Source organism: Castor canadensis, chromosome 11, assembly GCF_047511655.1.
Source record: "Castor canadensis chromosome 11, mCasCan1.hap1v2, whole genome shotgun sequence".
Taxonomy (NCBI): Eukaryota; Metazoa; Chordata; class Mammalia; order Rodentia; family Castoridae; genus Castor; species Castor canadensis.
In genome coordinates, this window is record NC_133396.1 from 39,306,784 (window position 1) to 39,334,147 (window position 27,364).

General features: G+C 51.4%; 1 protein-coding gene across 1 annotated transcript in view; it reads right to left on the bottom strand.

The window, feature by feature from the left end:
- Tmem132e (transmembrane protein 132E) overlaps positions 1–27,364 on the bottom strand; it is a 52,099-nt gene that overhangs the window by 12,867 nt on the left and 11,868 nt on the right. The gene's annotated exons all lie outside the window — the stretch shown is intronic.

The following is a 27,364-nucleotide window of genomic DNA, read 5'->3' on the forward strand; positions in this document are numbered from 1 at the left end:
AGCATTAGCTGGTTTGATCCTCAGATCAATCCTTAAAGTAGGAATTATTATGCTCTCTAGACACTCAATCACTGCCCTATCAATGGCTTGTTCCTGTTTTTTTTTTTTTTTTTTTGAGGACCTATTCTTGCATCTGACTGATAAAGGAACTAAGGTGCAGGACACTTGCCACTTCCACAGGTCACATGGGCAAAGGGCCAGCAGCTGGATTTGAACCTAAGGCCACCTAACTCTCAAACCCCAACCTTTATCTACACCCTCAGGCTTGGAGGAGGGCAGCTGTGGTCAGTGGGCTCTGAGTGCTCAGTATGCAGACACAGTGGGACAGGCTGGGGGGGTGGAGGGTCACAACACCGAACCTGCCCTTAGCCATCCCAAGAGTCCCCAGAAGCTGCTGAGTGGCACTTAGTCCCCATTTGCCCTCTCTCATCATCCCAGCTTCCCTGCTGACCATCTGCAATCCCCTTGGAGGCCCAGTGGGAGTGGAAGTCACCATATGGGCCCTGGAGGCACTTGGAAGGGCATGAAGGAAGGGATTGGGGAACTTGTTTGTGTGCCCCCTCTGCCTCCTGGGGTGAGGAGTTGGTCTGGCAAACCAAGATTCTGTATCATCCAAACTGTCCTGGCTGTTGGCTGAACCTGATTAGCAAACGTTACTGCCTCTGGCTTCTGTGTGTGCTGCTTCCTAGTCAGGGTCTCTCTCCCCTTGATAGTCACATATTTCAGTTTCTTTCCAGCCTGTTCAATGACATCTGCCCTGAACACCCCATCAACATACCATGCCCCCACCCCCATCTCTTTCCATCCCCTTCCTTGATTTATATTCTTCATAACACTCATCGCCACTTAACTTCATATGCTATGTTTGTCGTTGCTGTCCCTCCCACTAGAAATTGACTCCCTGAAGACACAGACATCACTCTGCTCCCTGCTCTACTCCAGTGCTTAGAACATGGCCGGGCACATAGTAGGCCTTCAAGCAAAGTTTGCTGAAAAGATAAAATTCTCTGAATGAGCTGCCCAACTTGGGCTGTGATGCCATGGAGTATAAGTTCCTGTCAATGAAACTTTAGAGGGAAGACTGGATGGCTGCTGTCCTTAGCCATCCCAAGAGTCCCAAGAAGCTGCTGAGTGGCTCCTGGTGCTAGACTGAGTGGCCCTTGTCCCCTTTCAGCAACCTTGCTGAGTTTCTAAAAGGAGAAGTATCTGAACTAAAAACAAAACAAAACAAAAACAAAAACAACAATACTGAGTTCTGGGAAGGAAAAGTACCTAAACTAAGACATCAGCTGACATTCACAAAGGGAGCTAGAAAGATGACAAGAGTATTATAGGTTTTTGTATTTATGTATGTCACCTGTGGAATACACCCCTACCTGTTACCACCACAAGTGACTACATCCTTCTTGGCCCCTGAGGTACCCTCTCTGGCTCAGCAATGTGGGTCCCTGAGATTTCTGTACTAATATTTTTTCTCCACTTGCTTATTCTGCAGTCAAAAGGAAGTTGCCTAATCTCTGGGCCTTGGTTTCCCTGGAAGATGGGGAGGGTCTGGAGGCAATCTGATAAGGTTGGAGAATGGGCAGTGGAACTGGTGATATCAGTAGGTCACTGAGGAGGCCTGAGTGACTGCAAAGACACTAAACATATGTCTGTGTATGTGCTAACATGTGTGTGGGCCTGCACCTTAGCACAGAGCTCTGACCTCTGGATATCACAGATCAGGGCTTCAGCCTGGGGAGAAGATGCTACAAGAATCCTTGAAGGAATACGGGTAGGGGTGGGTGTAGAAGATCCAAAGACCAGTGTCTGACCAGGTCCCAGGGTGGCAAAGAGAGGTACTTCAGATGTGAGATGGTGTAGAAGTGACCACTTGGACTCACTTGGCTGAAAAGAGTTGTCTATAATTTCTACACACTGGCTGGGAGCTGTGCAGATGCATACACACACACGGCACATGCCTATCCCTTAGCCCCACAGCAGGCAGCACATTGCAAGGCCCTGGTTCTGAACCCTGGCCCACTCTGTACTCCAGACTCAAGGTCCTGCTTCTGCACTTCTGTTTCAGCCACAGCTCACCAGCAGAGCAGGCTTGGTCCTGACTTCTGTGGGACTCTACTCTTCCTCTGGCTTCAGGAAGTCTGCAGAAGTGGCTCATGTCATCTCTGGCTCATGATGGGTGTTATGGGCTAAACTGTGTCCCCCTAGTTCACATGCTAAAACCCTAGTGCCCAGGATAGGATCTCAGAAGGTGACTGTGTTTGGAGATAAGGTCTCTAAAGAAGTAATGAGGCTAAAATGGGGCTTCAGCTGGGGGAGGTCCTAATCCAGTGTGACAAGTGTCCTTATAAGGAGAGAGTGGGACAGAGGGAAGACAATGTGAGACACAGGGAAAGGCAGGCAGGTAGAGGCTCTCACCAGAGTCCATACTGTCAACACCTTCATCTCAGGCTTTGAGCTTCTACAACTGTGGGAAAATACATCCCAATTCCTAAGCCACCAGCCCATGGCACTTTGTTATGGCAGTCCTAGAAAACTGATACACAAGGATTGGCGACTTCTGCTCTCACAGCCTCAGTGTCCCCAGGAAGATGTGTAGGCAATATGCAGGGGGAGGAAGACAGGCTGGGATCACCTGGCCTTGGCACATAAAACAGTAACGCCCACTGACATGTTCACAGCTCCCCACAGTATCCCCGACCCCTGCCAGACTGTGCCTAGCATGTAACCCTTCTCCCACAGGCTGGGCCAGCTCATCCTCTCCACAACCGAAAGAGACAAAGGAAAGAACAGAGCTTCACAGGCCCTACAGAAGGGCAGCTCATCCACCAGGACTTGGGAGAAGACTCGCACAGGGGGGTGGTGATGGGGGGGTCCTTCCATGCCCAGCTTGGGCATCATCTCCTCCCTCATGCTGCCACTGGCAGACAGCCCCTCTTCTGCCTTCCACTGCACTCTCTCTCTCTGTAGCTTTGGCTCTGACAGATCAGGAAGCCTGACCTTAGGGCCAGTGAGATACAGACCATCAAGGGGCTGTTATTAGTCAAGTCTGTGATTGTTCCTCTGAGGACAGAGATGCTGCCTTCTGTGCCTCTTGGTCTCTCAAGCCACCTCCACCACCAGAGACATGAGCATGTGTTTTCACACTTTTGTATTTTGTTTTACTGGCACAGGGTCTGGCCTGGAACTGGCCTCCTGCCTCTGCCTCTTGAGTGTGTGTTTTACACTTTTGCCTTTCCAGCTGGACTGAGGTATGGATATACAGTGGGCTGGACCAACTTTTCACAATGTAAGTGGATGCTTAAGAAGTGTTAGTTCTACTCCTTTGTGAGGCTGGGGGTCCTTGCTTAGGACCAGTGGACAGAGTCCCTCCCCTTTTAGCTCAGGCTAGTTCTAAGTGTCTGGGAGCACAGTGGGACCCTCTGGCTGCTCTCAGATGACCTTCTCCCCAGGTGCAGAGACCAGGCCCTCCCAACCTTACTGAGTGCATAAATGAGTCTTGCTGGTGGCTGGGGTGGGGCGGACTGGGGTGGGGGTGTGTCTAGCCATCTCCCTGCTTCTAATCAGGATCAGATGCCTCCTGCTTCTACCTCTAATTGTCCCCCAATTAAAACTCATCATTTTCAAATCAGAAAAAAAAATGTCATTAGCTTCAGTGAGTTTAAGGTTGAGGGGCCCCGCAGGGCATGCCAGCAAGGCTTAAGGGTGCTGGGCTGAGCCAGAAGAGGCTGGGCCTGTTCACCCGTGTGTGCGCACAAGTGGGAGGATGTGGGGACCCCTTCGCACCTGCTGCTGAGCTTGTCTGAATATAAGACCCGGGCCCAGTAAACAAACAACAGCAAACGGAGCCTAGGGACCCATCCAGGCGGTCATAAGGGGGACTCTCAGAGGAGAGTTCCAGTAATGTGTGGGCATGTCAGCATCGCAGACTTGGTTACCATCACAGAAATTCAGAAAACAGTGCTAAGTTGGAAGGAGTGGTGATGGCACTGAAGATGCTGTGACTCTGAATAGGGGATGGATGGCAATGCTGACAGTTAATGATGCCAGTATGCAGTAACAAACAGTGCTTGGATCACAGAGGTGCCAGACAAGTCCTGGTTTTGTGGTCAGATCTATGAAAGAATGGATGGATGAGTGGATGAGGAGGAGCAAGAGCCAAGTGAGGATCCCAGGGGCCATGTGGCCTGTGCTTAGGAGGTGAGAGATGGCTCTGCCTAGTGACCCCTCCCCAACACGGACTCAGAGGACCACAGGGTGGTGTGACCTGGGGAAGCACCCCTGAGCCAGGAGAGCTCAGTGGAGGAAGCTGAGGCCCAGGGTACACAGAAGAGGGCTCTGACATGGGAGGAGGGTGCATGGATCCCAGGCTTGCACTTCATTGGCTGGTGAGTGAGTCTGACATTGCATGCCAATTCTGCTTTCTGTGCCCTACTTCCCCAAAGGCAATGGGGGGGGGGCGGTGCTTAATAAACAATGACACTGAGTACTCCTAGGGAGCAGAGTGATGCAGTGAGGAGAGCTGGGTCTTTAGAAAGATTTCTGACTTTTTTTTAATGGAGTGGTATCCAGTATTAACAAGGGTTTGAAGAAATGGGGTGTTTCCTTGTACACTGGTAAAGCATAAACTGGCCCAACTTTCTAGAAGGCAATATGCTTTAAAGGCCTCAAAACTATTCATGCTCTTTAGATAGCAAATACCCCTGGGAAATCTAATAAGCAGAAATCGGCTCAAAAATTTACATAAAAAGATGTTTTTACACAGTGATGCTTATTAGTGAAAAATAAGAAGCAACTGGTTAAATGTCCAAAACTAGAGGTGGGTAAAATAAATGCATAAGAACGGAAAGAGGCATCGATTACCGACCAAGTTTTCAAAAAAATTTTTTTACATAGATGAGAAAACACTCACAAAATAGTATGAACTGATAAAAAGGGTGAAAAGGGGGCTCTATGGCACAATATTGGTTTATTTAAAAAGATGTAGATCCTAGGAGGACATTTGTAAAATGCTAATGGTGTTTATCTCTGGGGGGATGGGGATTATGGGTGATTGTTATTTTTTACTTTATGCTTTTATGTATTTCCCAGTTGTCTGCAATGAACATGTATTGCTTGTAAAATTAGAAAAAAAACAATAAATGCCTTTAAAAATGAAGGAAAGTGTTTGAAGCTATTCCAAGAATAAAAAGAAAGGAATTTTTTTTTAAATAGAAAGGAACAAAAATCCTGTGTGGATTTGGAGTTACATTCTAATACCAGAACTGACACATCCTAGCTTTGTGACCTTGGGCAAATTGCATAACCTCTCTGAGCCTCCATTTCCACACCTGTAAAAATGAGGGCCAAAGAAGAAAAGTTGTTGTGAGTAATTAAGTAAATTGCTTGCTGTAGTCTATGGAACAGAGCTGGAGCTCAGTATTGATTTGCTCCTTCCTTCCTTCCTTCCTTCAACACTTAGTTCTTCAACATTTAGTTCTAAGAAGGGGAAGTGCTGGCCTGTTTTCCTCTAGCACTTGGTGCACTGTGGCTCATGGCAGGTCCTCTGTCAACATTTATTAAATTAAATAGGACAAGTAAGAGGTGACAAGCCCACAAAGCAGTAGCCCTAGGGCCTACTGAGTCTGGAAGCGGTACCTACTGTGGGCCCTAGGACCTAGCCGGCAGGCTCTGTCACTGACATGCTGTGTGACCTGGTCAGGGTCCCTCCCCTCTGTGGGCTCAGCTTCATCACCTGGCAGATAGGGATAGTCCCTGCCTTGTGTGCCACATGGTGACCTAGGGGGGTGGGCAGGGACTATGTCTGCATAAGGAAGGAGGTCAATTGGAATAGGGGAGCCATAGCTGGGTTCCTTCTGCCCCAGACAGGGCCTCTCTATCCTGGAACAGTTGGTGCCTCCTGCAAAAATGCCCAGCAACAGGGTTGGAGGGTGAGGAGTGACAAGCAGGGCCCAGACCAGCCCCAACTCAGCTCCTCACTGCTGGTTCACTTCAGGATTTTTCTAAGTAGCACCAAGGTACCATCCATATGAGGCAGTCCATATGGGCATGTCCACACGCAGGTTGGAGGGAGTGACAGGAAGGACCCTGGCAGGAGGCAGAGAAACAAAGGGTGCCTCCCTGAGGTCTGTGGCTGAGAGAGAGAGAGACTTCCACCCACTCTAGAGCTGTCTGGATGTGCCTGCCTCCTCCAGCCTCTGTGTCCCTTTCCAAGGCAGCTCGAACTGCCCGCCATAGAGCTGCAGACCCCTCTCCAGGGCCAGCATGGGTGCTGTGAGGTTCCCCTTTCTGATGTCTGTGTCCCCAACACCAAGAGTCCCTGTGTGCCTGCAGCCAGGGACTCTGAACTAGAGGGCTCAGGGCTATGGCCACGCCCAGGTGATGTTTGGAAGGAAAGGCCAAGAAGCCTCCAGCAGCCCCAGATGGCTTTGGCTGGCTTTCTAGCAGGCTATAAATCATGGAGAGGCCACCTCCCAGTACTGTCCCTGACCCCACTCCCACAATGTCTGGAACCCAAGGCTGGAGCAAATTGTCTGTAGGGAGGGGCTGGCAGATCTCCCTTTGCACCAACCCCTCCCAGGAGACCTCCTGCTTGCCTCCAGTGCTTGGTTTGCCAGGGAACCCCCCATCTCTCAGCCCAAGGGATGCCAGGGTCCTTCACATTGACTTTAGAGGAGGAAATGGGTCAGGAAAGCTGGGATCACACTGGTTCTGTCATTATCAGCTGTGAGGTCATGGGCAGGTGGCTTAGCATGCCCCTTAGGTTCCTAAATTGTAAAATGGGGTGAAAACAGCACCTCCTTCTGGGATTTCCTGGAGAAGGAAATGTCCCTGTGCCTGGCACACTCTTGGCCCTCCTTAAATGCTGTCCTTTGAGTGTCATCATTGTTGCCACTAACTGGATCCCCACACAGCTTCCTAAGTCAGGGCTCAGAGACCTCCAAGACCAGCAACTGACTCCCCTTTCTCCTGTGTGGAACCCTAGCACTAATCCTCTAGTGCTCTGACAGGAGGCTGACCTGTATCCCACCAAGGGCATGGACCTGGCTATTTTCTTTATGCTTGGCACCCAGCACAGGGACTTGTTCATGGTCCATGCTAAATAAAGGGTTGTAGAATGAATGAATGGATGGATGGATGGATGATTGAGGCAGTCCTGGACAGCTGTGCCTACACACACACACACACACACACACACACACACACACACACACACACACAGCTCACTCACATTCCTGGCAGGCACCCTGCCACAGCGCTACCCAGAGTCATCTATTCTTAACTGGCCACTCCTTTTGCTCCCTTGGTCTCCAACCCTCCACCAGGTCAGAGGCTGCCACTCAGCTGACCCATGTCTTGGAGAATAAAAAAGGAAATGGAGTGACCTAGAATAGAGAGGGGAGTACAAACATGGGCAGAATGGAAGAATGAGCCAAGCACTGCCACTTATGGGATAGGACTGCTTCCTGAGAGCCCAAAGGACAGGTGGCCATAGGGTCCCATGAGACCACTGCCTAGACAGCCCCTGCATACTAGATCTAGCCACCTGGTCCTGCTTCTGGGGAAACTGAGACCCAGGGAGTAAAGACTTCCTCATAGTACAGAGCAGCGTAGTATGAGAACCAGGCTTTTGTTTCCAGGGGCACCTGCCTACCAGTCTCTGGACCTCCCTTCTGACAGAAAGCAATTCCAAGGGGAGACCGAGAACCCTTCCTGGACCTGGGAGAGGGGCTAGGTCCTTCCCTTCTCTCCAGCCTCTGTTCCATGTGATTCTGTAAGCTACGCCAGCACTAAGAGGTATGGACCAGGAGCCAGGGTGGGGGGAGGGATGGGCATAGTCAGGGCAGGGCTTATAAAATGGACAACTCAGGCTAGTGTCCTTGGGCTGCAGGATCCCAAAGCAGGAGGGGCCTGGAGCTCAGAGGCCCAGTACTTGGGGGGAGACATTCAGACAGAGGAGGAGCATCAGCTGCTGGAACAGAAGCCCTGTCCTTCCAAAGGCAGTGACCCTAGGCCTTCTCAGTGCCTGCTCTGTGAGCCAGCCCTGGGAGTTGGGGGCCTATGGCTGTTAACTCTGTCTGGATCTGTGACCTCAGGATTGTGCCCAAGGCCTCTAGCAGGCCTATGAAGACAAGAAGGCTTTGTATTTCCAGTCGAGCAGATCTCACCCCTGGAACAGTTTTTATTTCTGGAAATGTGGAGGGCCCCTACCTCTTCCCCCCCCCATCCCCCACCCGTCCCCAGCAGCAACCTTCAGGGGCAAACCCTTGGCCTTGCTCTTGGTCTGCCCAATTATAATGAGTTCCTATGTGAAGTCCCTTTTGTGATGGAGAGGGCCAGTCGGGGGGTCGGGGGGGACTCAAGGGGTTCCTGGGTGTCCAGGTCTGAAGCTGGTCAGTAAGTGTAGGTCTAGAGAGAAAATGCAACCATGGGCCTGGCTCTTTGTTCTTCAGTGTCCCCACCACCTGTGGCCCTCCCAGGCCCCATGGGCGGGAGGAAGCACTTTGTTCAGCAGGCATGACAGAAGCTCCAGCTTTCACCCTAAACAGGAAGGCTTTTGGAAAAGCCTTTTGGAGATGGCCTGCTCTGGTCAGCCCAGGCCTTAGCCCTAAAAATGCTAGGGGCTCGGATGAGGAAGAGGATGGGCAGCAAAGAGAGCAACCTGCAAGGGACAGGCTAAGGTGGGATCTGGACCCTCCACAGGCACATCGGAGACCACTAGTTCCCATCCCCCACAGGATTTGACCTGCTCTGCAGACCTGCCTACCCAACCCAACAGTAGTACATCTCAGATTCAGGCAGCAGGGCCCAAGAAGGGAAAGACACCAGAAATAAGTAAGGCAGGACCCAGGACGCTAGAGGGAGTGGTGGAAGGAGGGGAGAGAGGCAAAGGAAGAATACAGGAAGCAGGAATGGAAAGAGAGGAGAGTCAGGAGAACCCCAACTTGGATGTGGGTGGGGATGGGGAGTGGAGTGAGGGAGAAGGGAGAGCCCAGGCAGGAGGAGGACTGGGGAGGGCTGTGAGGGAGGTGGGAACCTGTGTGAACCTGCTTGCCTGGCCTGGAGCAGAGCGAGGCACTGGGGGTGCAGGGGAGGGTGGGGCGGGGGAGGGAGGCCAAGAGTTACACTAAATGACTAATGTGCATTATCCTAATTATAGCCAAGCAAGCTGAGCCTCCCCACTGGCGCAGCCACCCGCATCTCCTAATAAACAATTAGCAGCTAACAACAGAAAAAGAGAGAGAGAGAGAGAGAGAGAGAGAGAGAGAGCCTGAATTCACTCAAGTATGCCTGCCATGAGTGGGGGTGGGCTTGGAGCTGGACCATGGGAGGGGAGGCTCAGGGGAGAGCTGGAGAGTCTTGTTGCTCCTCCAGCCTGTTCAGCCCCAGGCAGAGTGAAGACTGCAGGAAACAGCAGGACCTAGCTTGTAGGGTGGGGTAGGTAGGGTCCAGCTAACATTCAGAGGCAGCCTCCAAGTGCCAGGCACTGGGCTAAGGGCGTCACCTTACCTATTGTTCTCACAATAACCCTGGGGAAGTGGCACTCTTGTTTTTGCCAATAAAGGAACTGAAGCTCAAGAGAGGCTAACAGGCTTTCCCAAGGACACACAGCCAGAAGTAGTCTCCTTAGCCATCCTGACTTCCCTGGACCTGGGCTCATTTCGTGGGTGCACTTGGGCGTGGCAGCGGGGAGCAGGCACGCTCTGAGCTATGCTCCCTGCCCTGAGCTGGTGGCAGGGATAGTTAGGAAGGTGGGCCTTTCACAAGGTTCTGAATGAGTTCAGTTGTTTTGACAGTACTGCTGTGAGGTAAGCTGCCTCTGATCCCCACTGCTACTGCAAGGCCCCTGTTGGGGACTTTTCAGGTGGGGAGGCAGAGCAGTCCCAGGCAGGTCTGGGTCCCTGCCTCTGCAGAAGGAACCCCACCTCCCCCCTTCCTCACCTCTTAATGTCCTCTGACTCAGGGGACATTGACTTGTTTCCTTGACTCAATTACAAGCTCTCCACCTTCCTAATGGTCCCAGCAGCCCCAACTCAGTGCCAGGTCACAGGACCCTAAAGAAAGAATCTAAGAACTGGGTGCCTGGCAAGGATAGCCCAGGTGTGCATGCTGGAAGTGGGAAATTCTGAAGGACTTGGGCCTCAGTTTGCCTCCTGTAGAGTGAGCAGAGTGACCAGTCTGTCCTGGATTCCTCAGACTATCATGGGTTTGATAGAAACTGGGACAGTGGCTACCCTAAGAATAAGGCCTCTGTCCACAGGGTGGTGACAGGGCCTAAAAAGAGCACTGTGGTGTGCAGGGTGACTAAGCTCCATTGGTTTCCTGGGTAAGGGGTGGGGATAGGAGTCCCTGAGGACCAGGCCTGCCTGCAGATGATCAGAATCAGAGACTTGAACTTAAGCTACTTGTTGAGCCTCAACTTCCATGTACAAAATGGGACTGAGGAAATTCACCTGTGCACAGTTGTGATGAATAACATGGGAACTCATGTACAAGACTTCACAAAGACCCCAGATCACATGTGACCTGTCCCCCTTACCTGTCTCATCTCCCCCAGGGGCCCTCCCTGATTGGTTCTGCCCTGCTCCACCCACCCCTCAAACTCTATCATACCTATTTATCCTGGTGCCATATTGATAGACTGACAACTGTCTAGCTTTCAAGACTCTCAGATTCATACCACCCACTTAAAAGATGCAAAGATTGAGGTCCAGAGAGGAGGAAAACCCTACCCAGGATGTCACAGCCTCTCGGACCCCACCACTCTATCTCACCTCAGTCTACTCTTCCGCCTGTAGGATGCTCCCCCCGAATAACATTCTTGCTCCCCAGAATAACACTCCCCCCGAGTGCTTCCTTTGTCACACAGTGCTCTCCAATCCTCTCTTCCCACTCCCCAACCCATACCTCTGAGCATCCCCAACCATACCCTCTCTGCCTCTGTGCCTTGGCAGCATGTTCCTCTGTCATTTTGTTCCCCACACACTGCACCTGATGAGTGTTACTTGTTCTTTGACTTCTCCCAGAAGTTGCTTCTCTCTGAGGCCTTCTTTGACTACTGAGAGCAAGGGTAGCACTGGTGTCTGAGCTGCTCACACTCATCATTCCGTAGTCTCTATCAGCATTTTGACAGTCGCTTTGCCCATTTTGCCTTCTCTTAGATGGAGGCTTTGCTGTGGGCAGGGGCCCGGTCTTCCCCATGCAGCCTCTGACGGATGCTCAAAGACATTCAACAAATAAATATTTACCCAGCCTTGCTCTGCAAACACCCTGCTGGGAACTTCCAGGGAGACAGAGATGAAGAAGATAGTTTCTGCCCTTAAGGAATTTGCTGGCTAACGGGGGAGACCAGACAAGTACATAAATATCCGTGTTAAAGGTGGGAAGTGCTGGGCGCCTTCGCAGAAGTGCAGGCTCCCTGGTGCTCTCAGCGAGCCAGCCGCCCACGTGCACGAAGCATTCGGAGGGAGGAGGCATTTGAGCATAGGTGCCGAGCACTGGGTGAAATTCAACAAAGGATTGGGTGCGGTGGTTTCTGGGAGGGGTCAGGGACACTGAAGTGGGGGAGAACAGGGTGATGAAATGAGGCAGGGACTGAGTGGCATGTGTTAGGGATACGGAGTGCCGAGACTGGACAGGCAGCATGGTACTAAGAGGGCCAAGGCTTTGAATGCCAGGCTGAGGAGTCTGTGGACTGATCTCAGGGGTTCTCAAATATGTGTTGGAGCCTTGGGGTGCTGTGGAGGGGCTCCAGTGCTGGGGCAGCTTTTGTTCTCATGCATTTTCCACATAGGTTGTTACATGACTAGTAAAAGTCCCATGTCTTGAAAAGTGTGCCCATTATATGATGGTAATAGGGAACCACCAGGGCTCTTGAGCAGGAGAGTGACACCATGAGCTGGTGCTTGCCCTGCCCCCACCCTGACATACACTCATATAGCATGGCAAAGGTAGGGGAGATGATTAAGCTGCCACTCCAAGGGACTGATGGAAAGCTTGAGTGCTGTAGTTCATTTCCGAAGCTCTAGTTAATTTCGGAAGCTCATTACTTGTGAGGAGGGCTGGCCTTGCCAAGGAGGAAGACGCCCCTGCCTAGGGCTCTGCTGCCTTGAACCCTGAGGGGAGGGATGCCTCTGCTCACACGTGCCTCCCTTCTCTCCCTCATCCGCATCTCACTCCACGCTGGTCCTTCTTGTCCTCTTTCTCTCATTCCTGCTCTTTCCCTGTGCCTCACCAGTGCTCTGGGAGGCACAGGCAGAAGTAGACACAGGACATCCTCAACACTCTCAACTCCTAGAACATGCTTCCTCACTCCTGTTTAATCAATTCACCCACCATTTCAAAAGATTCTGAAATCACTCCTCCCGAAAGCCTGTCCTGCCCCAGGCTGATTCAAAGATTTTTCTTTCATGCCCAAAAGAAAGAGATTTGGATCTGAGTCCCATCGTAGGGGAAGAAGAGAGCTGAGCCGTAGCTGCTTGGTGGTGTCTGCTGTGAGGGCCAATGTGAGATGGGAGTTTTCCACCACATCTTTACTGCTCTTATCCTCCGGACTCCAAACATTAAGATGGAGTGTTCAACTAGGTATTTTTGAGGTTCCCTACAGCACTCAGACTCTGGAAGAGGCCACACAAAAGCAGATGACATCCTCTTCAATGCAAAGACCACCTGCTCCCCTGTCTCTGTGAAAAGATAACTTTTATATGTTCTGAAATGTCCGCAGTTGGGTCTTGTTGCCATGCACCTCTGATCCTTGGTTCTGAGAGGAAGACATGAGAAGGCAGATAATGGAGTCCTGTTTCCAATGGGTCTCTGTGAACTCCAACTCAGAAGAAGGGTAAAGTCCCACTCAGAAAGTCAAAGTTTGGTCTGCAGATGTAGCTTAGTGGTAGAGTGCTTGCCTAGCATGCATAAAGCCCTGGGTTCCACTCCCAGCACCACAAATAAATAACAGGACCAGCTGAACGTCATGAGTGCAGATGTGCTAATTCCATCCAGGAGTGCTTCATTAACAGTAATAACACATCAACACTATCATTTGCAGAGCTCTGGCTTGGGCCAAAGGCTTTGGGTCCTCTGCCCTCCATTCTCCCACCAGAGAACAAATTCATGATCTCAACTTTAGACAGAAGACCCAGCAAACCGGCTGTGTCCAAGATCACAGATCTGGAATTTGAACCTCGGTCTAGCACCAAAGCACCTGAAAGGTGCCCTGGGAACAGTGGTACTATGATTTAATAAGAACCATATATTTGGTCTTTGTCCTCTGTTTCCTGATACAGTTTCTAAGATCCTTGGAATTCCCCAGGGGTAGAGGTAAGAGGAGCATCCTTTGATATTCATAACAAGCCCTCCAACTACACTTGAGTTTATGTGAATGAGCTGATTCTGGGAGAATGCTCTAGTTGCTAAAGGAGCCAACCAGGTGATTAGACAGTTGGAACTTTCAGTCCCGCCCTCTGACATCCAGGCAGAGTCAAGAAGTGGAGGCTGAGTTGATTGACCAATAGTCAATGATTTAATCAATCATGCCTGTGTAACAGAACCTCCAGAAAACCCCTAACCTGCTGGACTTGGAGAGCTGCTGGGCTGACAAACATTGTGTGCCAGGAGAGTGACGGGGACAGAGGGTCCCACACTTGGGACCCTTCCTGATCTCATCCTATGTACCTCTTCATTGGGTCATTCATTTGGATCTTTTATGATATGCTTTATAATAAGGTAACCTAATAGAAAGCAGTGTTCCCTGAGTTCTTTGAGTTGTTATAACAAACTATTGAATCTGAGGAGAGAGTTGCAGTAGCCAAGATAGATAGAAGTGTGGGTACCCTGAGCGCCCCATACTTATAATTGGTTCTAAAGTAGGGGCAGTCTTATGGGACTGAGCAATAAACCCGTGAGGTCTGCATGAACTCTGGGCAGTTAGTGTCAGAACTGAGTCAAATTATAGGACTAATGTTTGGATATCTGCAGAGAACTGGAAGAACTTAATGTGGAAGAAAAACCCCACACATTTGCTGTCACAGTGTCCTGATCTGCCCGTCCCACCTGTGCTCTGTGAGGCCTTTGAGGAGGTGAACATGGACTCTATTTCTCTAGCCCCCATTCCCCGTGACATACCATAAGATTTAAACTAGATCAGGGAATGAAATTTGGGGGAGGCCAAACTAGGAGCTGACACTGAGATCGTCATTTCTCAGTTGCCCAGCAGCAGAAGGAACTGCCTTGTCAGGTAATGAGCTCCCCATCCCTAGAAGGATCCTGTCACTTCCATCTCACTGGTGTCTTATCAGGCAGGCAGAGGGCCCGCCTGGATGGCCTTCACCTGTGAGTCTCTGGGAGGCCTCTGATTGGAGCTGGAGTGGCTCAAACAGCTACATCTCTGTTCAGCAGTGGGGGGTCATGGAATCAGAGGCTGCTATTAAGTTTGAGTCTGAATGTCCCCCCAAGGGCCCCAGAATGACACTGTGTAAGGAGGTGGGGCCTGGGAGAGGTATTCAGGTCATTAGGGGCAGGCCCTAGAAGGGCATAGAGAGCCCCACGTCCTTCATCTTTCTCTCTTTTACTTTCAGGTCAGGAAGGGAGTGGTTTTGCTCTGCCACTGTTCTTGTCATGACATGCTACCCCTACCCAGAGGCCTAAAAGCAATGGTCTTTCTGATCATAGACTGCAACCTACAAAACTGTAAGCCAAAAAACCCTTTTCTCTCTTAAGTTGATTGTCTCAGCTGCTTGCTAGACAACGGACACATAATCAGCTGGGTCGGACCTAAGTGGCTCAGTCCTTCCCTCTTGCAGGGTACCCCAGTCCTTTCTCAGGAATGGGCTTCCCAGCATCCCCTGAGGAGAGGGAGAAGTGGAGCTGTGTGTCGGAGCAAATCTAGAACTCTATGCCAGTGACTCTTCCTGTTCTGCCCAGCCCTTGCTGTGTGACTTGGGTGTGTCCCTTCCTGTCAGTTTGTGTGCCTCTGGCCGCTCAGGCCCTTTCCAGTTCTGGCCTCTGGACCACTGTGTTCCTGGGTGATAGACTGAACTACTTAAATTCTTTTTTTGCTTGTTTGGTTTTTGTTTTTTTGGCAATAGTGGGGATTAAACTTCACCTTGTGGTACTACCATCTGAGCCATGACCCCATCCCCTCCTTTTTTTTTTTTTTCTTATCGTTTGTTATTCAAATAGTGTTTCATGATTATGCCTGGACTGGCCTCAGACTGTGATCCTCCTACCTCTGACTCCTGAGTAGCTGAAATTTCAGGTCTGTGCCTCTATGCAGGCCCTGAAGTTGCAGGACCTGTAGCCTGGCCATGGTCTATGGAGTGAAAGCACTTCCCCACCTCCTGAGCCAGGGCTTGTCTTGCCCATGGACTTGCTTTACGTAATGAGACCTTAGGCTGCCGGACACACACAGAGGATACAAATGTATTAGTACAATGGCCTTTTCACCAATGCAACCCAAGTAGGGCCTGGGGCAAAGAGGATGGGAGAAAGGTGGGCAAACCAGGACCCAACCAGTAGCTAGAGCCCAGCCTGGCACAGCCACACCCCAAATACCTGGACAGCTCACAAGAAGCAAATGCTCCTTGTTGTAGGGTATTGCAATTTTTTTTGGTGGGGGGGAAGTTGTTATGTAGCACTAGCATGACAATAGCTGACCAACAAATCTATCATCTTTCCTAGATGTGTGGAATCCCGGTGTTACAAGGGGGCTTTGGAAGGGCCACTTCAGTTCTTCCTCTGCCTGGAGGCAAGGCCACAGCCCAGAATAAGATCCACAGGGCAGCGCCCTGTCTGTCTGAACTCTAAGTGGGACCATGAGGCAGGGCCAGGTCAGAATGCTGTGAGGCTAGGGTATCTGGGGTGGGGAGGCCTTCAGTGGGTGCTTGCCTGAAAGGGGCTGCCTCCTACCTGTCCCCACCCAGTGATGTCAGGGTGTGGAGTATACCTGATCCCCTATTCCAAAAGGAGGGGCCTTTGCTTAGCCTAGCCTGGAAGCACAGTGTAGTTCTGCAGCTGGGCCGGGCCTCACTTATCACACGGTTCATGCTCTAAGGGCCCCAAATTGCCCGTGTGACAGTTGGGGACAAGAGACCTGACTCTGCTCACTTAGAACTTCACGGCTGATTACATAAGGAAGTACAAGCAGCACTTCAGGGAGCAGAAGATGGGCACGGCCCTCTCCACATAGTCCAAGGGTCTGCTGGCTCCTGCTGGACGGCCCAGTTGTCCTGGCAGCTGGGCTCAGGCTCCGAGGATGTCAACTTCCCTTCTGGACTCAGAGGAGCCTAGTTTCTAATTCCGGTGCTGCCTCTTCCCAGCTGTGTGACCTTGGGCAAGCCGCTAAATCTTGCTGAGTATTGTCCACCTGTCCTGTAAAGTGCTGATAACAGTACCTCTTGCCTCATGGGATCTCATGTAAGGGCCTCACACGGGGTCAGGCACAAATCAAGCACTTGGTGATAAACACTGGCAATTCTCCTTAGACTTTGGATCTTTTCTTCCTCAAAGTGCACTCTTTCTTTTATTTGGTCCTTAAGGGACTTACTGTATGCCAGGCAGGTCATGGAGAGGTCACAATTGCTCTGGAGGAGGACAGACCTGTAAGCAGCCAACAGAAATGCTGAAGCATGCAAAGCAGGGATGATGACTCTCATCTAGGAGGCTGAGCTGACCTCCAGCAGGGAGAGTGTTTGCCAGAAAGCTGGGTGCAGTGGTTTATGCCTGTAATCCTGGCTACTTAGAGGGCTGAGGCAGGAGGATTTTGGCTCTAGCATAGCCTGGCCAAAACGTTAGTGAGCCCTTATTTCAAAGAACACGCCGGCTGTGATGGTGCATATCTGTAACCCCAGCTACACAGGAGGCGGATGTAGGAGGATCATGGTCTAAAAACATGAAAGCCTATCTGACTAAAACAAAAAGGGCTGGAGGCATGGCTCAAGTAGTAGGGCATCTGCTTACTAAGCTCAAACCCCAGTACTGCCAAAACAACAACAATGAAAAACTGCCGGGAAGAACAAGGGGGTGTTGTGTGCCAGAGTGTCAGCCTGGCATCCTCAGGGCTCAGTGAGTTCAAGCACCTTTGCTCACCCGTGTAGGGAGGAGCACAGTGTATGTGTGTGTGAGTTTGGGAAAGAGAGTGGAGAAGGGGTTGATGACACAGGACAGTGGGTGAGACCATACCACAGGGCCTTGGGTGTCACCATGACGAGCCAGGATTGTCTCCTCTCCGCGCGGGCAGTGGGAAATGGAAGCTGGTGGTGGCTAGCTGGCTTGTTGACTGGGAAGGAGCCCTCTTGGAGAGAGACCTTCGGGGAGAGAAGGGCGCAGGGTGAACACTCAGGGTGTGCTTGCTGCGGTTCAGGAACATGAGTGGGAGTAAGGAGGCAGGCCCTTCCGAAGACCACAGACTTCAGGGCCCAGGTGTGACACTCGTTCTGAGCTTCCCACTGACCAAGGCTGTGTGGTCTTGGGCAAGTTGCCACCCTGTCTGAGCCTACAAAGTGTTGTTGTATCAAGATTAAATGAATTAAACATACAAAACCCTTAGATGAATGCCTGCACTGGGTAGGCACTAATTAGTGACACTTCTCACTAGTACAGTCCAGGTACTTGGTGGACTCCTACCAGGTGTGGAGAGGGAGAGTGGGGATAGGGAAAGGGGCAGGATAAAGGGCAGGTTTCTCATGTGGCCTCTGGGTGGAAGGAGGGTGGCTCCACGGTGAGAAGCAGGAGGACAAGAGGAGATAAGGCCTGGGGGGGTGATGGGCAGGAAGTGAGGGCCTGGCTGGTGACTACAGTGAGGACTGGTGCCAGCTGGAGCTCAGGGCTCTGAGTGTGGCTAAGATGACCAAGGGAGGAGCCACCAAGGCATGTCAACAAGGGAATGGGCACTGAGCCACAGAGAGGCTGCAAGGCTGAGGTGGGGACCCAGAAACACTCCGAGAAGAAAGCTGGCTGAGGAGACCATGCCAGGACCACACTCAGGGAAGGAATGGCCCTGAGAGACCCTCCAGGGTTCAGGCCAAGGTCCACCCAACATCACTGTGCTGAGCTTCTGAGCCAGAGTGGCCACCACACAACCTTCCTCTCTCCAGTTCCTTGCAGCCCTGACCACCCTTGCCCAGGGCTCTGAGTGGTCTGTGAATCTGTCAGCCTCCCACTCTGAGCCCCAATCTGCATGCCTGCAGAGTGCCATGTCACACATCTGAGATGAAACATGGCTTGTTTTCCAGGTAGGCAGCCTGGGACGCAAGTGTCTCCTCCATCATCATTTCGCATCATGATCCTTGCTCATTCTGTCTTCTGTCACCAAGATGACCATACTAAATTCTTGAGATAACCCAGCCCACATGAGCCAGCCTAGGCTGCAGGACATAGGTTAATGAAAGGTGTCCCTGAGGCCTGTCCCCAAGGCCACACCACCATCAGCCCTGTGCAGCTGGCTCTGAATTTAGCACATCCACGAAGACCCTCCGAGAGGTCACTCACCTCTCCCTGTGCAGATGGTCTGTTCAGACCTGCTCTTCTTCTGAACAGGCTAAGGAAGCCATTTGACTGGGTGTAAAATGGACCTTGACTAATTCTGTGCACAGTGGGTACAGACTCTACTAGGCACTGCTCTCCCAGGGCTGCAGCATCTTTCTGTGACTGCTGCCCTGGGCTGTGCCCTCCTTCTACCACAATGGCTCCCCTCTGTGGGGATAGTGCAGCTTCTACAGGGGACACAGGGATGCTCTTGGGTCTCCCTGATTCCTGCCAATCTCCCAGTGTGACAGCACGGTCCTGCTCTTACCTGTCCAGAGTGGAGAGAGGGAGAGGACTGGGCTTCCTAGGCAGGTAAGAGAGAACAACTCCCACCTCCCCCACCACATCTCCAGGCCAACTCTCAAGTGTGAGAGCTTTGGGGTCTGCCCAATGGTCCTTTTCAGTGCTAGAGATAGGTAAGCTGGCCCAAGAAGTGAAGGAACTGCCCAAGCTCACAGCTACACGGACAGAGCTACGTGCAAGTCTGGCCTCTCACCTTTGTGGGCTAGGCAGAGTCCATGGGTGGTGTCCCTACAGTACACAGCTTGGAGGTGGTTTCTCTATAGTTCCTGGCCCAGCTTCAAGTCAACACTAATCCTCCTTCAAGGGGGCTGGGAGGCCAAGCAGAGGCAGCTGGGCAAGCAAAGACTCTCGGGTGAAACCAATTTTTGTCCATTTCTCCCTTTTTTGTGTGTAAGGTTGAGCTTAATGAACTGGGGAAATGTTTTCAAACTGTGTTTTTTGGAACCCCTCAGGGGGACTCAGGCAGCAGGGATCCCCTGGGCCAGATCACAGACCCAGTGACTTAGAGAAACTGCAAAGGCCAAATGGTACCAGCAGAGGAGCACTGGTCTGAGTCCCAGGGCTGGGTTCTGATCTAGAGGAGCCCTAACTGCTCATTGGTGGGGCAGCTATGGGATGATGGCTGTGAAAGGCCCAGGAGAACAGAGGGGTCATAAGGTTCCAGAAGGTCCCTGAGCCTGGGGTTGGGGAGGGAAAGGAGCCTTGAAGTCAGGGGCTGCCTCCTCCCCGCTCCTGTCCTTCCAAGCCCCAGAGAGGCCAGAACCATTAGGAGAAGGGACTTCCAGTCAACAAAGACAAATTGGCCTAATTGACCCAAATTAGCAGCCAGGAGATGGCCCAGCTGCTGATGCATTTAATCACTGTCACCCTGTGTGGTCAGGGACAGCCTCCTCCCCCAGGACTATCAGGGTCATCTCTCCTGTGAATGGTGGCCTTTCTGGAGTCTTCTATCAGCAGGAAGCAGGGCTGAGACTTTGGGAACAAAGACAGTCTCTGGCCAGAGGCCAGAGCTCCCCACAGAGCAGACAGCCTGTCCTGAACCTCAAGCCCCTTGTTCTGAGGTCAGTGGCAGCCTGTGACCACTCTGACCATAAGATCTCTGTGGAAATATTGACCACCTCCTGGGTTTCCCAGGACCCAGGCCTCAGAACCACGCTGCTCCCCTCTTCTGGCTCCTCACTGCCTTCCTCACCAATCCTTGGCAAAGTCAGTGGGGACCTCCTGAAAAACCTTTAGAAGGTGGCCAGCTAGAGAGCCTGTGTGGCCTCTGGGACACTCTCTCCAGGACTCCTGGTGCTGTTCCCGCCAAGATTCTGCACTTAGAGAAGGCAGGCAGGCTACTTGTTCACCCAGTGTGCTTCTGGTTCGTGTCTGCTCCCTAGTGGAGATCTTCTTCTCTTCCACAGCAAACCCCGTTGGAGTGCCTGTGCTGAGCTGGCCTGGGCCGGGGTGCACCAGGCTCCCAGTGATCTCCCTGCCCTGTGACCTCACAGCCTCATCTCACAGCTCCCCATCTCCAGTTGTCCTGATCTTTTTTCTTGCTTGAAATCTTTGATCTGCAGGGGCTGCTCTTGCACATTTCCCCAAGACCACAAGAAAAGTGTCCACTGTTCTGTCTTCACAGCTGGATCCTGGACCCCTAATTCTCCCAGGGTCTCTTCTGGCCCAGGACTCTGCCTGCCTACACCCATCAGCCCTTCTCTCATTGGCCACTCAGGCCCTCTTCTCTCTAACAACCGTCTACCCCATCTCCAAAAACACTCCACTGGGTTCCACCCAGGTACCAAATGACACCTTGGGGAAGCCCTCCCTGAGGAGGGAGCCCTTGGTAAGTTCAGTAAAAGCAGAGTATCTGTCTCTCATAAACACACACTGCACATTTCACACATATAAATGGGTTTCTTAACCAAGTTCACTGGCAATTGGCTATTGCACTTGGAAACACACTTCAACACATTTTCCTGTAGAGAGATGTCTTAGTAGTCACCAGTTGTATAGGTTGAGCATCCTTTATCTAAAACGCTTGGGACAGGAAGTGTTTCAGGTTCGACTTTTTTTGAATTTTGGAATATTTGCATCTATTAATATTGAGGTATTTTGGGGATGGGAGCCGAGCCTAAACACAAAATTCACTTATGTTTCATATACATCTCACACACACAGCCTGGCTCTAATTGTATGCAATTATGCATCTTCATTATAACTGACACCCGTCACAGAGAGAGGTCAAGTGTGGAATTTTTCCACTTGTGGTGTTACATCAGCAGTCAAAAAATTTCAGAGTTTGGAGCATTTTGGATTTCAGGCCTTCAGATCAGGAATGCTTGGCCTGTAGAAGTTATCAGCATTTACATACCCATGCTAGCCTACCAGATTTTACCCATAATTCATTCAGTAAATGTTCATTGGACAACCTACTATGTGTATAGTGAGAATGAACAGTGGTTATAGTAGGGTTATGTTGAGCTTAGGCCAGGGGACTAGGGGTGTGTGTGTGTGTGTGTGTGTGTGTGTGTGTGTGTGTGTGTGTTGAGAGAGAGAGGTGGAGAAGGAGAGAGCAAAGGAAAAAATTAAAATTTAGCTCAGAATCATTTGAAAACATGTCAGGCCCATCTTCAATACACTTTCTACTTCCCTTTTTCTTCCCAGGGCCCTGTTGTCTAGCCCCCAAAGCCTCCCTGCCCCCTTTCCACATGAGCCTTCACATTGGGGGGACCTCCCTAGGTCTGTCCTAATGCTGGAAAGCTTTGTACAAGGCAGGTCCTCAGGCTTCCCTGCCATTCTAATCCGGATGGTATGGGGTCTCCCTGCCTCATTGGGAAGTCTTGCTCGAGCAGTGGGTCTCCATCTTCATTTCCCATCACCTGAGAGCAAATTTGGAATCTCTAGGCTGGACCACAACCTCCAGGGTTTCAAAAAATACTCCTCAGTGTTCAGCCAAGATGGAGGCTGGTCTGTCCTGTTTCTCACAAAAGCGTTCCCTTTCCCTGTGCCTGAATCCAGGTGACCACAATTCATAACTGTGCCTTTCCTCATTGCACAGTGGCAGCAGCATTTGCCATTCCTTTTGCACATGTCACCAGTGAGGTCTTTACACCCTGAAAGTCCCAGTGCAAAGGCTCCCATCACACATCACACAGACTACTCCATGATGCTACTACTGACCAGTGGACAGTGAGGACTGAGCCCTGTGGGTGGGGGGCTCCTTATGCAGGTTTCTGGATGCTCCCTGATGTGTGTTATTTCTCTTCCATTCTCTGATTCTCTGCACCCCCTCTTGCTATAAAGAGCCCTTCATCTCTGCTTCCTCAGAAGAGAACCGCTCTGGACACCCCCAGGAGCCCACTCTCTCCGACTGGAAAGCTTTTGCTGAGGCTTGTGATGTTCCAGTTGGGCCCCTCCCTCTGTTCTCCATAGCACCCATATCTGGGTGCCATTTATTTCCATCTGCTTGAGTTTAGACAGGATCCGAGGAGCAGGAGTCTGTGAAATCTGGGCTGGTGAACCTTGGCTGAGGGTGAAGACAGTGTGTCTGGATATATCAGCCTGGGCTGCAGCAGAGCCTGGCCCAGATCTTCCAGGACCTCGCAGAAAGGCAGAGAGCTCTGCAAGCCCTCACTGCCCCACCCTGGGGGAGTCCTAACTATTAGGCTGGGGGCCATCCCTGCCAGGGTCCACAGCTTCTGCTGTGAGCAGGTCCACATCCCAAAGCTGGTGGAAGGTGATTTCACATTTGTAACAATTATTCACTTAATTGGGTTCCAATTAAGTCAGAGAGGGAGCAGAGGGCTGTGTCTGTGTTTGTTCTCCTCCTTCTTTCTCAGCACATCAAAGGGAGCGTGTAGAGGATGACAAACTGGAGCTCCATCTCATCTGGAACAATCTGCCTGCTGTTGGGGTGGCAGGGCTGGCCTGGGCACCTGTCCACTGTCTCCCAAGCTACTCTCATTTGAGGCTCTAATCAGGAGCTGGATTTACTCCAGGGCTTGGGGTACTGGGTGCCAAGTCAGGAGCCAATTTGTCTCCCAGGCTTCACCCCTACTGGAAAATAGAGTGAGGTGCCAGGGAATGGGGGCAGAGAGGTATGAGACCAACCTCATCAGTAGCACCAACTGGACCCCTGGTTGGTACAGCAATAGCAGGGAAGGAGGAAGTGGGCTGAGTACTTGCCAGCTGGCTTCTTGGGGATGCCTCAAGGCTGCCATGGGGTCACAGGGGAAGGGGACAAATGAGACCATGGGGAGGCCCCTCCACACTCCCTTCAGCCAGCAGTCTGCTTTGATCTGTGTCTTAGATCATCTATATTAGATAAGCGTTATATAAAAATATTATGATGTATTACATATTGTATACATTATATATTTCTCTGGCTAAAAATGTTTTAGAAAATCGCTGATTTCATTCAATTCTATCACATCTCAGACAGGGAAACTGAGGTTGGGAGGGAAAGGAAGTTGTTCAAGGTCATGCAATCACTTTAGGGCTGGGTTGCTAGGAGAGAGTTCCTCTCATCTCAGCCTCTGGTGCCAGACCTGTGGTGAGACTGCAGGGTCAGAGTATGAAGGAAGTGGGAGGAATTCTGAGGGAAGTGATGAGGAACAGGGTCCCTAGGAAGCATGAGGGTCTCCCTCAGAGGAGCCCCTCCCTGGCCCACACTGAAAGAGGCTGTAGTCATGATGGTGGCCAGGACCTGAGGCTGGGTTCATGGCATGGGTGTGGCCTCAGTTCTGGACCTTTGGCTGCATGCCCTGCCCCTGCACCTCAGAGCCCAGGACACAGAAGTTCCTTCAAGGGACCACAGCTGCGGGAGGACACATAACCAGTCAGTATGGGGCACACAGTAGGTGTTCAGGAAAGCTTTGTAGGATGAATGAATGAATGAATGAATGTGTGCTTTAGTGAATCAGTGCATAAGGTCTCAGTCTAGGAAGGAATCAAAGTAAACCAAATGTAAGTAAAAGCAAATGCAGAACAAGGAATCTGCCCAGAGGGAATCTCTGTGTGAGGCACAACCTCTCCTGGAAAGCTCCTAGTCTGATGAGAGAGGCATAGTCTCTCCGGAGGAGTCACCAGACTGATGGGGGAGGCTCACTTACCCCCTGGGAAGCCCACAGTGTGGGGGGAGGGGAGGCAGAGGAGGGTGTTGCTGCCCCAGAGCTCCCTGTCTGATGGGGGTCATGGCCTTGACCGGAGCGGAGCAGCCAGCCATCTGCCTGAGGGAAGAGGTGAGGCCTCAGGCGCTGAGGCAAGTGCCTACTTTTTTGGCCTTGGAGCAGTGGGGCCCCATGTCTGGATTCCCTGCGGAGAAGGAGCTGGGAGCTGTGGCCAGGCAGGAGAGCCATCAACATTCTGGTCAGGCAGCCAGTCGCTGAGTTATTATTATTTCTTTCTTTCTTTTTTCTTTTCTTTCTTTTTTTTTTTTTTTTTTTGAGCTACTTGGAGCAATTTACAGAAATCATTTAGGGGCCGTTTAGGGAGAAGAGAAAAGATGAAGACTTTTAGAGGCAGGGGCCGGGGGATGGTTTTATGCAAAAGAGCTTTGCAGGGATGCAGAGAGGAGAGTCTTGATTCCAAGGGGTGTGTAGGAGGAGGCGCTGGTGAGCCTGAGAGAAAGCCAGGGACCAAGGAAAAGGAAGCAGCAGGGACAGAGGTCTGAAACATGAGAAGAGAAGCTGGTTCCAGGGATAAGCCAGCCACACCATGCCTCACTTTCCCCTTTTATGTCTGGGGTACCTACACGGGCAGAGTTGATTACACTGGGATGGAGTGGAGTGGGAATGGCATATTCTTTATGATATGGGACCCAGAACCCCAGAGTTGGGTGGTCAGTGTTGGGGGTGTGGAAGGCCACCCCCAGAGCTGGAGTCCCACTCTACCACTTCCTGTCTCTGTGACCTGGGTAGTCACTTCCCTCTCCAAGCCTTCGTTTCTCTATCCACATATCAGGGATCATGATTACCAATTTGACAGAGAGGCTGCCAGGAGATAAGGTGTGTGCAGCCATTACTGAACTGCCAAGGGCTCCATGCTCCTTACAGTAGGCAAGCATGGGGGCTTTAGGAGTCAGAACTTGACCTTCAAATGCCCACTCCTCCTGCCACACCCCAGATAGGAAAGGAGAACGCTCTTCCAAGGCTGCACAAGGACACTGGGCTGGGGTCAGAGGTCTGAACCCTGATGCCTAGGGAGCACAGGTTGTGTGTGTGTTACACCTGTACATGATGTGGGAGTCATAGAGAAGGGAGGTGGAGGGAAAAACAAGTGAACTGGTCACACACTTAGCAAAGCTATCCCCATAGTTCATGCCTAGTGCTACGTGTGATGTGCTATTGCAGATGGGATCTGGCTACTGCATGTAAACACCATGCCCACTATGGCCTATTTCCCAGACATGCCTGGGGCAGCTGCAGGTGGGGTACCCCACTTGTGACCAACCAGCTTCCTCCAGTGATCCTTGGCTGTGCTGCCCTGCCTCCAACACCACATTCCAAACTAGTTATCAGCTACTGGCCTGGGAGTCAGGGACTGGCTCTTAGCCCTGGCTGGGCAGCTCCTGAGTGCAGTGTAAACTGGGGCTAAGATCTTTCTCCTCTCTTGACCTCCATCTTCTCATCATTAAAACAAGGGTGTTTCCAGGAGAGGGGACTGAAGCCACCTTTGAGCTTCCCTGGCACAAGTTCCTTGACTTTCGGGATGCCACACACTCCAGAGAAGACTGCAGAGTACAGACAGCTTTCAGGGCAGTGCCCAGCATGGTCAGAGTGTCTGCCACATGCAGGGCAAGTGCAAGGAGGCTCAGGCTGTTCTTTCTTCCTATTGGCTAGTCTTGATAATAAGGGGATAATAATCTCCCTCCCTCCCTCCCTCCCCTCCTCCTCCTCCTCCTTCTATTCTCTCTCACTCTCTCTCTGGGGTTTGAACCCAGGGCCTTGCACTTGCTAGGCAGGCTTTGGACCACTGGAGCCATACACTCAGCCCAACAGTATCTCCCCTTACTTTTTATCTATAGACGGAGTGTCCAGGCATACACGTTGGATGTCTGAATCCCATGATCTAAGATGCAAACACTGTTCCTTACTCACTCACTTTACAAATAAGACGGGGACTCATAGAAGAGTTGGAAGCCAGGGCCTTGTGCATGCTAGGTAAGCACCCCACCACTCAGTCACACCTGAAGCCCCTAGGGGTACTCTTTCCAGTGCACTGAAAAATGGCCACCCCACGAAGCTTCTGGAATTCAACTCACTGCTTCACATAGATTTTGGCAGTGGTTACAGCAAAATGAAAGGAAGCCATACTGGCCTCTCCAGAGTCCAGGTGAGTCCCAGGTGTTTGCTGGGCATCTCTGCCACCTGACAGCAATTGTGCTACATTGAAATTGCTTTCATCCTTGCCCCCTATCAGCCTGTAACTCTGTCTTCATCATATGTCTGGTGACTGCCATGTGCTTGGCACAGAGAAAGTGTTCAAAAGCACCCACTGCATGAAACAATAGCTACCATTTGTTGAGCACATACCCCAAACCAAGTACTGCTGCAAATGTACATTAACTCACTTATTCATTAGGACAACTCCCTGAAGATCCTATGCTTGAATCCCATCGTGTGAATGTGGAAACTGAGCCACAGAGACAACAAGCGATTCTCCCCAGACTATGCAGTTAGGATTCGGAAGACGAATGTGTACACGGTAGATGAAGGAATAAATTTTCCTCCTCTGGTCCCTGTCACCCACTTAGCTACTGATCTGTCTTTCCTGTGGCTCCCTGAGTGGAAAGGCTGAGAGGACAGGAAGAAGCCACCTCCATGATCTATCCCCTCGCTCACAAATATGGGCTGAGTATCTCTGTGCCAGGCCTTGGGCCAGGTGCTGGGGCACAGAACTGAGCAAAACAGATGTGGTCCCTGCTGGCAGGGGCTTCCATCCCCCTAGGGGGTGGGTGTCAGTCGATGAGAAAGCAGACACACAGCCATGTAATATGTAATGTGAAGGAAAAGAGAGGAGAGTGAAGTGACAGAGGTTGTGATGGGGGGTACTCTGGTAAGATGCATTTTGGGGAGGCCTGAAAGAGATGGAGGAAATGAAAAGGTCAGGAGGAGGGACAGCAAAGTTGAGCCTCTAAGGCTCCATGCCTGACATGCCGGTGACACAAAGAAGCCAGTGTGGGGCTGGTGGAGTGGCTCAAGTTGTAGAGTGCCTTCCTGCCTAGCAAGTTCAAGGCACTGAGTTCAACCCCCAGTACCGACCTCCCTCCAAAAAAGGAACCAGTGTGGCCAGGCTGAGCAGGTCAGAGAGGCACTGTTAAGAAAAGGCAAAATCATGGTGGCCTTGGGAACTACTGTAAGGACTTTTGCTTTTACTCCCAGTGAGGTGGAAGGTTCTGAGCAGAAGGGTGACTTGGGGTGGACTGTGGTTTCCAGAGTCACCTTGCAAGGGTGAGGAGGTGGCCTCTGGGAGGTAGTGGAGGAGCCGCCTCGTGGCCTGGATGCAGCTGCCTCTGTCTGAGTGGGGTCACCATTACTGAATGAATCATGCCAACTGG